The sequence below is a fragment of the Haliaeetus albicilla genome, chromosome 8 (assembly GCF_947461875.1).
Source record: "Haliaeetus albicilla chromosome 8, bHalAlb1.1, whole genome shotgun sequence".
Taxonomy (NCBI): domain Eukaryota; kingdom Metazoa; phylum Chordata; class Aves; order Accipitriformes; family Accipitridae; genus Haliaeetus; species Haliaeetus albicilla.
The window spans coordinates 39,316,015-39,331,830 of NC_091490.1; positions in this window are offsets into that span (position 1 = coordinate 39,316,015).

The window sequence follows — 15,816 nt, forward strand, 5'->3', positions numbered from 1 at the left end:
CATACACCAGCTCCCCACACGCCTGGCGCAGAGCTGGGGGATGTCGGCCGTGGGGGATGGCTCGGTGGGTGCCCCCAGAGAGCTCCCCCAGCCCAGCACGGCTCCCTCTCGCCCACACAGGTCTGCAGATGGCTCCGTGTGGCTGCCTCTTCGACCCCCGGGTGTTCCACATCCAGTGGACAGCCACCAACCTGGCTCCACCGGCCGGTGCCACGCTCGGACAAGTCACCGCTTCTCTGCCAGGGGCTGCCCTGGGGGGGCCCTGGGGCTGCGGGGCCACCCTGGCCTGGGCAGCCCCGGGGACCCCCCAGGGCCACCCACAGTACCTTGCCCCCTACCAACATGAGGCAGGAGCGGTGGCCCCGGCCCCTACAGGGCTGCCCATGTCCGTGCCCGTCTACCAGCACATCCAGGGGCAGTTGCTGATGATTGACACCTCCGGCACGGCCACCCCTGCAGGGGCACCCCTGGGCAGAGAGGCCTCCCTGGGCAGCAACGTCCCCCCCAGCCCCTCCGCTGCCCCCCCCAACCAAGACCTTGGGGACACTGCAGGAGATCTCCAAGTGTCTGAGGAGATGCTTCTGCAGGAGGCCCTCAGACTCTTCGGGTGCTCCACGGACACGGTGGGGGCCAGCCAGGGTGGTCCCAGCAGCAGCCCCGTGCCTGGGCACCCCAGGGGCACCAGCGGAGAGGGGACAGGGGTGGCCACAGCCTGCCCAGTGCTGCCGACATGCAGCCCCAGCTACCAGCACATCGAGGGGCAGTCGGAGAAGATCAACACCTCCGGCACGGCCACCCCTGCGGGGGCACTCCTGGGCAGTGACATCCCCCCGGGCAGCGATGTCCCCCCCAGCCCCTCTGCTGCCCCCCACAACCAAGCCCTGGGGGACACTGCAGGCGACCTCACCGTGTCTGAGGAGGTGCCTCTTGAAGAGGCCCTCAGACTCTTTGGGTGCTCCACGGACGCGGTGGGGGCCAGCCAGGATGGTCCCAGCAGCAGCCCCGTGCCTGGCCACCCTGGGGGCACCAGCGGAGAGGGGACAGGGGTGGCCCCAGCCTGCCCAGTGCTGCTGACATCCATCCCCGGCTACCAGTACATCAACGGGCAGTTGGAAGAGATCGACACCTCCGGCACGGCCACCCCTGCGGGGGCACCCCTGGGCAGCGACGTCCCACCAGCCAGCGACGTCCCCCCCAGCCCCTGCGCTGCCCCTCACACCCAAGCCCCGGGGGACATTGCAGACCACCTTGCAGTGCCTGACCGGGAGCTTCTTGAAGAGGCCCTCGGGCTCCTTGGGTGCTCCCTGGACACGGTGGGGGCCAGCCAGGACGGTCCCAGCAGCAGCCCCGTGCCTGGGGACACCGAGGGCACCGGCGCAGCCACCCCCGACTGGGACTTCAGCCCCTTGTCGCTGCCGGACGAGCTGCTCACCCTCGACTCCTGCATCCCCGAGCTCAGCGACACCACGCTGAGCCTCGACATACTTAACAGCGTCGGGATGGAGCCCCAGGAGCCACGGGGGGATGCGGGGATGGACCTGCCACCATCCCCGGCTGCCGCGGCAGAGCAGCCGAGGAAGAGGCAGGCGCAGAGCTCCTTGCCAATGCCACCCAGCAAGCGCAGGGCTCTGGCAGACGACATGGGGGTGTGAGGGGGGATCAGACGGGGGTGAGATGGAGATGGGGGGAGTGGGGGGTGGGAGGGGGGGATCAGACAGGGGTGAGATGGAGATGGGGGAGTGGGGGGTGGGAGGGGGGGATCAGACAGGGGTGAGATGGAGATGGGGGAGTGGGGGGTGGGAGGGGGGGATCAGACAGGGGTGAGATGGAGATGGGGGAGTGGGGGGTGGGAGGGCAGGGGGGTGGATTGGTTGGGGGTGGGTTGAGGGGGTGGGTGGGTGGAGGGTAGGGTGGGTTTAGAGCAGCTTTGTTGGGACCTTTTCTGTTGTCTTTTCGATTAAAAGCTCTTTCTCCAGAACCGCTCCGTGCCTGTGTGGGACGGGGAGGGAGCGTGGGGGGCACCGGGAAACAGCCCCCAAGAGGTGCAAAAGCCCCGCCGAGCCCCAGATCCCAGCTGGCGAGACCCGAGGGGAACCCAGCCACCCCCAGGCCCGAGTCACCACCAGCGGGGCAGGCAATGGTGGGGGGGAACAGGAACGGGAACGACTCCCCTGTCCCCTTCCCCAGGGGAAGCAGCCCTTTGGTGGGGAAGCCAGGACAGACAGGTCCCTGCAGGACTCACGGACACGGCCCCACGCAGAAAGCAGCCCCTGCGACAAGGACAGACCTTGGGGGCCGGGGGGGACACGGACACGCACGACAACAAGGGCTGCAAGGCCTTCGTCTTGAACCCCACCAGCGTCCCCTCCAGTGGGGACAGGGCTCGCTGCAAAGCCCTTCAAAGCCTCAAGACAATCACACCCTTCCTCGGGTCCCACCGCGCTCAGCCCCGCAGCCCAGCTTTGCCTCACCGACACAGCAAAATAACCCCAAATCACCCCAGGAATGGCGAGGGAGGGAGCTGCGGGCCAGGCAGGGGCCCTCCTCCCCTTCTCTGGCTGCACCTTGGGCAGCCGCAAGACGGGGAAGGGGGGAAAACAACGCATCTCTCAAATCTCAGCACCGGCCAGCAAGTGCCTGGAAAGCTCATCTCTCCTTATTGCCCATTTCCCATCCCAGCTCCACAACCCAGGAGCAAGGCAGCCCACGGCACCTCCGAGAAGCAGCCTCACCTTGCCGGGTCTGCCTTGCAGAAGGTGCAGGGTGAGATCCCCCAGCACCGGGGGGGTGGGGGGGGCTGAGCCCCTTCCTTCGGGCAGTCCCAGGGGTGCCGCGAGCCGCTCCGGACCCCGGGCAGGCGCAGTCCCGTCGGCGTCAGCACGGCGCAGCTCCCGGTGCCGCTGCTGCTCAGCGTCTCGCCCCGCACGCCAACTCGCCCCAAGCGCTGGCCTTGCCCCAAAACTGGCCCCTGGAGCCGCTGCACCGCCACCGCCCGCAGCTCTCGGGGGCCACCGAGAGTCCTTCTGCTCGAGAGGAGGAGGAAAAAGGAAAGAAAAGGAAAAGCCCCAAACCCAGACGTCAAGGAGCCTCAGCGCCGAAGGACGAGCTCTCCTCTCCCAAAGCAGCCTGGGGGAACCGTGGGCAGAAGAGCTGAAGCCAGCCCTGGGCTGGCTTTGAGGCAACCAACTGTTCACCGCTTCCCCAGCCACCCTCCCTGGTTGGAGAACTGCCGCAGCCCATGGAAGGCAGAGAGCAGGGCCCAGCTCTGCACCACCAGCGAGTGCTTTGCTTTGCAGGGACACAGACAGCCTGAGCAGAGCCTGGACCTCCCCGTCCACCTCACCGCAGACAGCCAGAGCACACCCAGACACCGGTCACGACCCACACTGGACAGACCAGGGAGTCGCGTTTAAGGCGAAATTCCCTCGGGCTAAATTCGGGTGAAACGACACCAAACCACCGGGTAAAGATTGTAGTTATGACAGAAGCGAACTGAACTGGGGAGGCGCGGTAGTAGGCGGCAGGGTTTCTCACCACAGGAATTGGCATAAGACTCCTTCTGTAAACCCTGTAACCACAGACATCAATTCAGGGAATCAGTGATAGCATATTCCCATACATTCTGTACGGTATGTCTAAATATTTTGATGGTTTTAGTGTTTTGGACCAGCCGTGGCTGCTAGGTGACTGTAAAAGTGAGATTTGGTAAAGAATTGTTAAGATTTCTTATCCTAAGGCTATGATTGAAGCAATAGACAAAAGTATAGCCAAGCCATTAACTAGTAGAGGTAGTTACTCAGAAGTTTTGCAGTTCTTTGCTCTTCGGACTAGATGTTCCTGTACGCTCGATGGGAACAATGTTGAAACTGGCCACACGGGACTGAAGCTGCGTTAAGCTTCAAGAGCAAAGGACAAGAATCAAGACTTCAAGGACAGCCAGCAAGAACTTCAAACGGGTCGGTGGTCGCAAAAGCAGCCCTTCGACTCAAATGGATCCTTCATTGCGTGTGATCGGGTGTAGGCAGTACTAAGATAATCAGTTGCAAGCATTTTGATGTACGTGTATACTAATCTGATTCATATGCAATTCGTTATTCTAAATAACATGTTTGTGCTGAAGCTGTGGCATGCATGCGAGGTGGAACTATGCTCCGTGCATCCAGCGCTGCAATAAAGAATGCCTGCTTTCTAAAACGAGTCTTAGAGAGTTTCTTCGACCGGCTTTTCGGTATCATAAGGAGATCCCTCCCATTGAGTCACGAGGTTCCGAGCAGACCCCCTGGCTTTCTAGACTCCTCCTCAGAGAAGGGCCCAGGGGCAGCTGGATCCACTCTTAGTCTCGGACTTGGTCAACGGTTTATATCTTGAAACGGATGAGGTGTAGGGACTGTGGAAAAGGAAAGAGAGAAGAAGACAGAGGGAGAGAAAGGAAGAGAGAAAGGTTTCACCGGTCCTGGGCCCAGCGTTGGTTCAGTCAGCCAAGGTGTCCAGTCAGCCCAGGGGTCCAGTCCCGGTGGGCTCGCACGCCCGGGGCTTCAGTTTGCGTCCTTTTATCATCCTTGCCCCTCCTTCGGGCGGGCACCCCAACTCCTCAGGTTAATGAGCAGCTTGTGAGCCTTTGGGCTTGGGGGTCGTTTGGGGAGTAACTTCTCCTTGCCTGCAGACACGGCCGTTGTTTGGTCTTTGTATCAGAACAGGGAGCTGGGCAGCCTCCAGCACGCCCTCCCCCTCCTGTTGCTGATGTCTGAGCTGATGGGCTTCTCCCCTTGGTTCCTTGCCGTGCAGGCTTTGTCTTCAAGCAGAACTTGCCCCACCACAACGTTTGAGACAGTAACTCTTTCAGTCTCTCACAACACCCAGGCATCCTCCACGTGAAGGCCACTTCCCACCCCGGCTGGCCAACGCAACGGGCTGCCTACCTTCTTGAAGGATGGCAGCAGTTTGACGCTGACGAAGCCCATCTTGTTCTTCGCGACACGTTTCAGGAGGAAAGCATCCTTGGCCAGGTTCTCGTCAGAGAGCTAGAATTCCACCTGGGACACAATCCTCCTGACCAGCTGCGGGTCGGGGACGCAGTGGTCGCAGTCCAAGAGATCAGCCCCCAAAACATCGCTCGCAGCGCAGAAGCTCCTGGCAAAGCAGCGGGGACACAGGTGTGAGCTGGTGGCCTTTGGGATGTGCAGCACCGCCCGGTCCCAGCCGCAACGGTCGGTGCAGATGGCGGAGTGTTGAGGAGCGGGGTTGCTCAGCTGCGCTCTGAAATGAAATCCAGTTTTATGTTTTCACGAGCGCGGTTGCCTTCACGGCCCCGGCATCGGTCCCTGCCACGAGTTACAATCTGGCAGCCAGAGGTGCCTCGCGAACAGAGCGCAATCTCTTTCATTAACAGGATACAGGCCGGGAGAGATCTTGGGCCTCCGGTTCACGGCGGTTGTCCCGACTCCCCCAGGCCACACGCCCTTCCCACAGCGGGAGCGAGAGGCCCGCGTTCCTACCCAGGGTGTCCTTGGGAGCGCCAAATCCTCCAAGAAGGAGGAGGGGAGGGACTAACCCCATCCCTGCGGAGCACAAACAGCCCCAGCCTCTCCTCATCGGATGCTGTGCAGAATCCAGGCCTTTTCTGGGAGCACGCGGCGGCGGGTACTGTCTCCTCCTGGGTGTCACGCACCCGGGGCAAGCGCGGCCCCCTCCGAGGGGGATCCAGAGCTGCTGCTTCTCCGACCGGGCGACTAAAAGCCCTGGCAGCACTCCTGGAGCCAGGGCTGGGGGAAAGCACGCCACCGAGTGACACCGCCTGACCTTCCTTCGCGCCCTCAAAGTCCTTTCTCCTATTTCTGCGTCACTCCAGCCAATGCAGCGAACAGAAGCACGGCCAATACTCACAAATGCGTTTGCCACCTGCCACAAGGAGGCTGTGGCCGCGGCTTGGTCCCCTCTCGGCTAAGCCGAATCAACTTGTTCTTTTTCCCCCACCGGAAAAACACTGTTGAAAGCCAAGAGTATTTGTACCCACCGCCTGAGAGCCGCCTGTAGGCCTCGGGGGCACCATGGCCTCCCTTAACCCTTTCCCTCCCCAGGAGGAGCTGGGGAGGCTCTTGGGGGGGTCACGGAACACGGGGAGCCCCCGCATTCCTTCCTGGGAGACGCCAAAGAGTCCTTAGTAGCCAACAGCCAGAAGGGACCATGGCGCAGCCACCACGGCAGCTCCCACCGCGTGGGCTCTGGGGCCCCCCGGCGCCCCAGCGTTTTCAGACTTTTGTACTCCCCGAAACCTTCAACCCTCCAGGTAGGGACCAGCCCTGAGCCCCACAGCCCAGGGACGCTCGTGGGGGCAAGAGCGGAGCTCACCGCCAGCCATGGCTCCTCTCTCTCTCGTAGGCTCAGCCAACCTGTACCATCTGCCCGGGCAGGTGCAGCCCTTCCTTGCATGGGGGGTACCCCAGGCCCCCCAGGCACCACCAGCAGGTATGGCACCCCAGTCTGTTCTGGCACCTTTGGCATCCCCGTCACACCCGTCCCCCCCGCGGTTTTCGCACGGGCGTTCAGCAAGCCCGCGGGAGCACCCTTGCCCTCGCCTGGGTGACGCGTGCCCACTCAAGCCAATCTGTGGAGAACTTCCCAAATATCTCTGGGAATTTCTCTCCCATTTCACCTCCTAGAAGGGAGTCTCCTCCCCAAAGTGCAACCCCGTCCCACCGGCACAGCAGCTCCCCCATCAGGATCCCCCCGCACACCAGCTCCCCACGCGCCTGGCGCAGAGCTGGGGGATGTCGGCCATGGGGGATGGCTCGGTGGGTGCCCCCAGAGAGTCCCCCCAGCCCAGCACGGCTCCCTCTCGCCCACACAGGTCTGCAGATGGCTCCGTGGGGCTGTCCCCTCGACCCCCGGCTCTACCACATCCCGTGGACAGCCACCAACCTGCCTCCACCAGCCAGCGCCACGCTCGGCCAAGGCGCCGCTTCTCTGCCAGGGGCTGCCCTGGGGGGGCCCTGGGGCTGCGGGGCCACCCTGGCCTGGGCAGCCCCGGGGACCCCCCAGGGCCACCCACAGTACCTTGCCCCCTACCAATATCAGGCAAGAGCGGTGGCCACAGCCCCTACAGGGCTGCCCATGTCCATCCCCACCTACCAACACATCCAGGGGCAGTTGTTGAAGATCGACACCTCCGGCATGGCCACCCCTGCAGGGGCACCCCCAGGCAGCAACGTCCCCACGGGCAGCGATGTCCCCCCCAGCCCCTCCGCTGCCCCCCCCAACCAAGACCTTGGGGACACTGAAGGAGATCTCGAAGTGACTGAGGAGATGCTTCTGGGGGAGGCCCTCAGACTCTTTGGCTACTCCCTGGACGCAGTGGGGGCCAGCCAGGGTGGTCCCAGCAGCAGCCCCGTACCTGGCAACTCTGCTGACACCAGTGGAGAGGGGACAGGGGTGGCCCCAGCCTGCCCAGTGCTGCCGACATGCAGCCCCAGCTACCAGCACATCGAGGGGCAGTCGGAGAAGATAAACACCGACAGCACGGCCACCCCTGCAGGGGCACCCCTGGGCAATGACATCCCCCCGGGCAGCGATGTCCCCCCCAGCCCATCCGCTGCCCCCCACAGCCAAGCCCTGGGGGACACGGCAGGCGACCTCACCGTGTCCGACGAGGTGCCTCTTGAAGAGGCCCTCAGACTCTTTGGGTGCTCCACGCACGCGGTGGGGGCCAGCCAGGATGGTGCCAGCAGCAGCCCCGTGCCTGGGGACACCGAGGGCACCAGCGGAGAGGGGAGAGGGGTGGCCCCAGCCTGCCCAGTGCTGCTGACATCCATCCCTGGCTACCAGTACGTCAACGGGCAGTTGGAAGAGGTAGACACCTCCAGCACAGCCACCCCTGCGGGGGCACCCCTGGGCAGCGACGTCCCACCAGCCAGCGACGTCCCCCCCAGCCCCTGCGCTGCCCCTCACACCCAAGCCCTGGGGGACATTGCAGACCACCTTGCAGTGCCTGACCAGGAGCTTCTTGAAGAGGCCCTCGGGCTGCTTGGGTGCTCCCTGGACACGGTGGGGGCCAGCCAGGACGGTCCCAGCAGCAGCCCTGTGCCTGGGGACACCGAGGGCACCGGCGCAGCCACCCCCGACTGGGACTTCAGCCCCTTGTCGCTGCCAGACGAGCTGCTCACCCTCGACTCCTGCATCCCCGAGCTCAGCGACACCACGCTGAGCCTCGACATATTTAACAGCGTCGGGATGGAGCCCCAGGAGCCACGGGGGGATGCGGGGATGGACCTGCCACCATCCCCGGCTGCCGCGGCAGAGCAGCCGAGGAAGAGGCAGGCGCAGAGCTCCTTGCCAATGCCACCCAGCAAGCGCAGGGCTCTGGCAGACGACATGGGGGTGTGAGGGGGGATCAGACGGGGGTGAGATGGAGATGGGGGAGTGGGGGGTGGGAGGGGGGGATCAGACAGGGGTGAGATGGAGATGGGGGAGTGGAGGGTGGGAAGGGGGGATCAGACAGGGGTGAGATGGAGATGGGGGAGCGGGGGGTGGGAGGGGGGGATCAGACAGGGGTGAGATGGAGATGGGGGAGTGGGGGGTGGGAGGGGAGGGGGGTGGATTGGTTGGGGGTGGGTTGAGGGGGGGGGCGGGTGGAGGTTAGGGAGGGTTTAGAGCAGCTTTGTTGGGACCTTTTCTGTTGTATTTTCCATTAAAAGTTCTTTCTCCAGAACCGCTCCGTGCCTGTGTGGGACGGGGAGGGAGCGCGGGGGGCACCGGGAAACAGCCCCCAAGAGGTGCAAAAGCCCCGCCGAGCCCCAGATCCCAGCTGGCGAGACCCGAGGGGAACCCAGCCACCCCCAGGCCCGAGTCACCACCAGCGGGGCAGGCAATGGTGGGGGGGAACAGGAACGGGAACGACTCCCCTGTCCCCTTCCCCAGGGGAAGCAGCCCTTTGGTGGGGAAGCCAGGACAGACAGGTCCCTGCAGGACTCACGGACACGGCCCCACGCAGAAAGCAGCCCCTGCGACAAGGACAGACCTTGGGGGCCGGGGGGGACACGGACACGCACGACAACAAGGGCTGCAAGGCCTTCGTCTTGAACCCCACCAGCGTCCCCTCCAGTGGGGACAGGGCTCGCTGCAAAGCCCTTCAAAGCCTCAAGACAATCACACCCTTCCTCGGGTCCCACCGCGCTCAGCCCCGCAGCCCAGCTTTGCCTCACCGACACAGCAAAATAACCCCAAATCACCCCAGGAATGGCGAGGGAGGGAGCTGCGGGCCAGGCAGGGGCCCTCCTCCCCTTCTCTGGCTGCACCTTGGGCAGCCGCAAGACGGGGAAGGGGGGAAAACAACGCATCTCTCAAATCTCAGCACCGGCCAGCAAGTGCCTGGAAAGCTCATCTCTCCTTATTGCCCATTTCCCATCCCAGCTCCACAACCCAGGAGCAAGGCAGCCCACGGCACCTCCGAGAAGCAGCCTCACCTTGCCGGGTCTGCCTTGCAGAAGGTGCAGGGTGAGGTCCCCCAGCACCGGGGGGGTGGGGGGGGCTGAGCCCCTTCCTTCGGGCAGTCCCAGGGGTGCCGCGAGCCGCTCCGGACCCCGGGCAGGCGCAGTCCCGTCGGCGTCAGCACGGCGCAGCTCCCGGTGCCGCTGCTGCTCAGCGTCTCGCCCCGCACGCCAACTCGCCCCAAGCGCTGGCCTTGCCCCAAAACTGGCCCTGGAGCCGCTGCACCGCCACCGCCCGCAGCTCTTGGGGGCCACCGAGAGTCCTTCTGCTCGAGAGGAGGAGGAAAAAGGAAAGAAAAGGAGAAGCCCCAAACCCAAACGTCAAGGAGCCTCAGCGCTGGAGGACGAGCTCTCCTCTCCCAAAGCAGCCTGAGGGAGCCACGGGCAGAAGACCTGAAGCCAGCCCTGGGCTGGCTTTGAGGCAACCAACTGTTCACCGCTTCCCCAGCCACCCTCCCTGGTTGGAGAACTGCCGCAGCCCATGGAAGGCAGAGAGCAGGGCCCAGCTCTGCACCACCAGCGAGTGCTTTGCTTTGCAGGGACACAGACAGCCTGAGCAGAGCCTGGACCTCCCCGTCCACCTCACCGCAGACAGCCAGAGCACACCCAGACACCGGTCACGACCCACACTGGACAGACCAGGGAGTCGCGTTTAAGGCGAAATTCCCTCGGGCTAAATTCGGGTGAAACGACACCAAACCACCGGGTAAAGATTGTAGTTATGACAGAAGCGAACTGAACTGGGGAGGCGTGGAAGTAGGCGGCAGGGTTTCTCACCACAGGAATTGGCATAAGACTCCTTCTGTAAACCCTGTAACCACAGACATCAATTCAGGGAATCAGTGATAGCATATTCCCATACATTCTGTACGGTATGTCTAAATATTTTGATGGTTTTAGTGTTTTGGACCAGCCGTGGAAACTGGTTGGCTGCTAGGTGACTGTAAAAGTGAGATTTGGTAAAGAATTGTTAAGATTTCTTATCCTAAGGCTATGATTGAAGCAATAGACAAAAGTATAGCCAAGCCATTAACTAGTAGAGGTAGTTACTCAGAAGTTTTGCAGTTCTTTGCTCTTCGGACTAGATGTTCCTGTACGCTCAATGAGAACAATGTTGAAACTGGCCACATGTGATTGAAGCTGCGTTAAGCTTCAAGAGCAAAGGACAAGAATCAAGACTTCAAGGACAGCCAGCAAGAACTTCAAATGGGTTGGTGGTCGCAAAAGCAGCCCTTTGACTCAAATGGATCCTTCATTGTGCGTGATCGGGTGTAGGCAGTACTAAGATAATCAGTTACAATCATTTTGATGTATGTGTATACTAATCTGATTCATATGCAATTCGTTATTCTAAATAAGCTGTTAGTGCTGGTGGAACTATCCCCCGTGCATCCAGCGCTGCAATAAAGAATGCCTGCTTTCTAAAACTCCAAAACGAGTCTTAGAGAGTTTCTTCGACCGGCTTTTCGGTATCATAAGGAGATCCCTCCCATTGAGTCACGAGGTTCCGAGCAGACCCCCTGGCTTTCTAGACTCCTCCTCAGAGAAGGGCCCAGGGGCGGCTGGATCCACTCTTAGTCTCGGACTTGGTCAACGGTTTATATCTTGAAACGGATGAGGTGTAGGGACTGTGGAAAAGGAAAGAGAGAAGAAGACAGAGGGAGAGAAAGGAAGAGAGAAAGGTTTCACCGGTCCTGGGCCCAGCGTTGGTTCAGTCAGCCAAGGTGTCCAGTCAGCCCAGGGGTCCAGTCCCAGTGGGCTCGCACGCCCGGGGCTTCAGTTTGCGTCCTTTTATCATCCTTGCCCCTCCTTCGGGCGGGCACCCCAACTCCTCAGGTTAATGAGCAGCTTGTGAGCCTTTGGGCTTGGGGGTCGTTTGGGGAGTAACTTCTCCTTGCCTGCAGACACGGCCGTTGTTTGGTCTTTGTATCAGAACAGGGAGCTGGGCAGCCTCCAGCACGCCCTCCCCCTCCTGTTGCTGATGTCTGAGCTGATGGGCTTCTCCCCTTGGTTCCTTGCCGTGCAGGCTTTGTCCTCAAGCAGAACTTGCCCCACCACAACGTTTGAGACAGTAACTCTTTCAGTCTCTCACAACACCCAGGCATCCTCCACGTGAAGGCCACTTCCCACCCCGGCTGGCCAACGCAACGGGCTGCCTACCTTCTTGAAGGACGGCAGCAGTTTGACGCTGACAAAGCCCATCTTGTTCTTCGCGACACGTTTCAGGAGGAAAGCATCCTTGGCCAGGTTCTCGTCAGAGAGCTAGAATTCCACCTGGGACACAATCCTCCTGACCAGCTGCGGGTCGGGGACGCAGTGGTCGCAGTCCAAGAGATCAGCCCCCAAAACATCGCTCGCAGCGCAGAAGCTCCTGGCAAAGCAGCGGGGACACAGGTGTGAGCTGGTGGCCTTTGGGATGTGCAGCACCGCCCGGTCCCAGCCGCAACGGTCGGTGCAGATGGCGGAGTGTTGAGGAGCGGGGTTGCTCAGCTGCGCTCTGAAATGAAATCCAGTTTTATGTTTTCACGAGCGCGGTTGCCTTCACGGCCCCGGCATCGGTCCCTGCCACGAGTTACAATCTGGCAGCCAGAGGTGCCTCGCGAACAGAGAGCAATCTCTTTCATTAACAGGATACAGGCCGGGAGAGATCTTGGGCCTCCGGCCCACGGCGGTTGTCCCGACTCCCCCAGGCCACACACCCTTCCCACAGCGGGAGCGAGAGGCCCGCGTTCCTACCGAGGGTGTCCTTGGGAGCGCCAAATCCTCCAAGTACGAGGAGGGGATGGACTAACCCCATCCCTGCGGAGCACAAACAGCCCCAGCCTCTCCTCATCGGACGCTGTGCAGAATCCAGGCCTTTTCTGGGAGCACGCGGCGGCGGGTACTGTCTCCTTCTGGGTGTCACGCACCCGGGGCAAGCGCGGCCCCCTCCGAGGGGGATCCAGAGCTGCTGCTTCTCCGACCGGGCGACTAAAAGCCCTGGCAGCACTCCTGGAGCCAGGGCTGGGGGAAAGCACGCCACCGAGTGACACCGCCTGACCTTCCTTCGCGCCCTCAAAGTCCTTTCTCCTATTTCTGCGTCACTCCAGCCAATGCAGCGAACAGAAGCACGGCCAATACTCACAAATGCGTTTGCCACCTGCCACAAGGAGGCTGTGGCCGCGGCTTGGTCCCCTCTCGGCTAAGCCGAATCAACTTGTTCTTTTTCCCCCACCGGAAAAACACTGTTGAAAGCCAAGAGTATTTGTACCCACCGCCTGAGAGCCGCCTGTAGGCCTCGGGGGCACCATGGCCTCCCTTAACCCTTTCCCTCCCCAGGAGGAGCTGGGGAGGCTCTTGGGGGGGTCACGGAACACGGGGAGCCCCCGCATTCCTTCCTGGGAGACGCCAAAGAGTCCTTAGTAGCCAACAGCCAGAAGGGACCATGGCGCAGCCACCACGGCAGCTCCCACCGCGTGGGCTCTGGGGCCCCCCGGCGCCCCAGCGTTTTCAGACTTTTGTACTCCCCGAAACCTTCAACCCTCCAGGTAGGGACCAGCCCTGAGCCCCACAGCCCAGGGACGCTCGTGGGGGCAAGAGCGGAGCTCACCGCCAGCCATGGCTCCTCTCTCTCTCGTAGGCTCAGCCAACCTGTACCATCTGCCCGGGCAGGTGCAGCCCTTCCTTGCATGGGGGGTACCCCAGGCCCCCCAGGCACCACCAGCAGGTATGGCACCCCAGTCTGTTCTGGCACCTTTGGCATCCCCGTCACACCCGTCCCCCCCGCGGTTTTCGCACGGGCGTTCAGCAAGCCCGCGGGAGCACCCTTGCCCTCGCCTGGGTGACGCGTGCCCACTCAAGCCAATCTGTGGAGAACTTCCCAAATATCTCTGGGAATTTCTCTCCCATTTCACCTCCTAGAAGGGAGTCTCCTCCCCAAAGTGCAACCCCGTCCCACCGGCACAGCAGCTCCCCCATCAGGATCCCCCCGCACACCAGCTCCCCACGCGCCTGGCGCAGAGCTGGGGGATGTCGGCCATGGGGGATGGCTCGGTGGGTGCCCCCAGAGAGTCCCCCCAGCCCAGCACGGCTCCCTCTCGCCCACACAGGTCTGCAGATGGCTCCGTGGGGCTGTCCCCTCGACCCCCGGCTCTACCACATCCCGTGGACAGCCACCAACCTGCCTCCACCAGCCAGCGCCACGCTCGGCCAAGGCGCCGCTTCTCTGCCAGGGGCTGCCCTGGGGGGGCCCTGGGGCTGCGGGGCCACCCTGGCCTGGGCAGCCCCGGGGACCCCCCAGGGCCACCCACAGTACCTTGCCCCCTACCAATATCAGGCAAGAGCGGTGGCCACAGCCCCTACAGGGCTGCCCATGTCCATCCCCACCTACCAACACATCCAGGGGCAGTTGTTGAAGATCGACACCTCCGGCATGGCCACCCCTGCAGGGGCACCCCCAGGCAGCAACGTCCCCACGGGCAGCGATGTCCCCCCCAGCCCCTCCGCTGCCCCCCCCAACCAAGACCTTGGGGACACTGAAGGAGATCTCGAAGTGACTGAGGAGATGCTTCTGGGGGAGGCCCTCAGACTCTTTGGCTACTCCCTGGACGCAGTGGGGGCCAGCCAGGGTGGTCCCAGCAGCAGCCCCGTACCTGGCAACTCTGCTGACACCAGTGGAGAGGGGACAGGGGTGGCCCCAGCCTGCCCAGTGCTGCCGACATGCAGCCCCAGCTACCAGCACATCGAGGGGCAGTCGGAGAAGATAAACACCGACAGCACGGCCACCCCTGCAGGGGCACCCCTGGGCAATGACATCCCCCCGGGCAGCGATGTCCCCCCCAGCCCATCCGCTGCCCCCCACAGCCAAGCCCTGGGGGACACGGCAGGCGACCTCACCGTGTCCGACGAGGTGCCTCTTGAAGAGGCCCTCAGACTCTTTGGGTGCTCCACGCACGCGGTGGGGGCCAGCCAGGATGGTGCCAGCAGCAGCCCCGTGCCTGGGGACACCGAGGGCACCAGCGGAGAGGGGAGAGGGGTGGCCCCAGCCTGCCCAGTGCTGCTGACATCCATCCCTGGCTACCAGTACGTCAACGGGCAGTTGGAAGAGGTAGACACCTCCAGCACAGCCACCCCTGCGGGGGCACCCCTGGGCAGCGACGTCCCACCAGCCAGCGACGTCCCCCCCAGCCCCTGCGCTGCCCCTCACACCCAAGCCCTGGGGGACATTGCAGACCACCTTGCAGTGCCTGACCAGGAGCTTCTTGAAGAGGCCCTCGGGCTGCTTGGGTGCTCCCTGGACACGGTGGGGGCCAGCCAGGACGGTCCCAGCAGCAGCCCTGTGCCTGGGGACACCGAGGGCACCGGCGCAGCCACCCCCGACTGGGACTTCAGCCCCTTGTCGCTGCCAGACGAGCTGCTCACCCTCGACTCCTGCATCCCCGAGCTCAGCGACACCACGCTGAGCCTCGACATATTTAACAGCGTCGGGATGGAGCCCCAGGAGCCACGGGGGGATGCGGGGATGGACCTGCCACCATCCCCGGCTGCCGCGGCAGAGCAGCCGAGGAAGAGGCAGGCGCAGAGCTCCTTGCCAATGCCACCCAGCAAGCGCAGGGCTCTGGCAGACGACATGGGGGTGTGAGGGGGGATCAGACGGGGGTGAGATGGAGATGGGGGAGTGGGGGGTGGGAGGGGGGGATCAGACAGGGGTGAGATGGAGATGGGGGAGTGGAGGGTGGGAAGGGGGGATCAGACAGGGGTGAGATGGAGATGGGGGAGCGGGGGGTGGGAGGGGGGGATCAGACAGGGGTGAGATGGAGATGGGGGAGTGGGGGGTGGGAGGGGAGGGGGGTGGATTGGTTGGGGGTGGGTTGAGGGGGGGGGCGGGTGGAGGTTAGGGAGGGTTTAGAGCAGCTTTGTTGGGACCTTTTCTGTTGTATTTTCCATTAAAAGTTCTTTCTCCAGAACCGCTCCGTGCCTGTGTGGGACGGGGAGGGAGCGCGGGGGGCACCGGGAAACAGCCCCCAAGAGGTGCAAAAGCCCCGCCGAGCCCCAGATCCCAGCTGGCGAGACCCGAGGGGAACCCAGCCACCCCCAGGCCCGAGTCACCACCAGCGGGGCAGGCAATGGTGGGGGGGAACAGGAACGGGAACGACTCCCCTGTCCCCTTCCCCAGGGGAAGCAGCCCTTTGGTGGGGAAGCCAGGACAGACAGGTCCCTGCAGGACTCACGGACACGGCCCCACGCAGAAAGCAGCCCCTGCGACAAGGACAGACCTTGGGGGCCGGGGGGGACACGGACACGCACGACAACAAGGGCTGCAAGGCCTTCGTCTTGAACCCCACCAGCGTCCCCT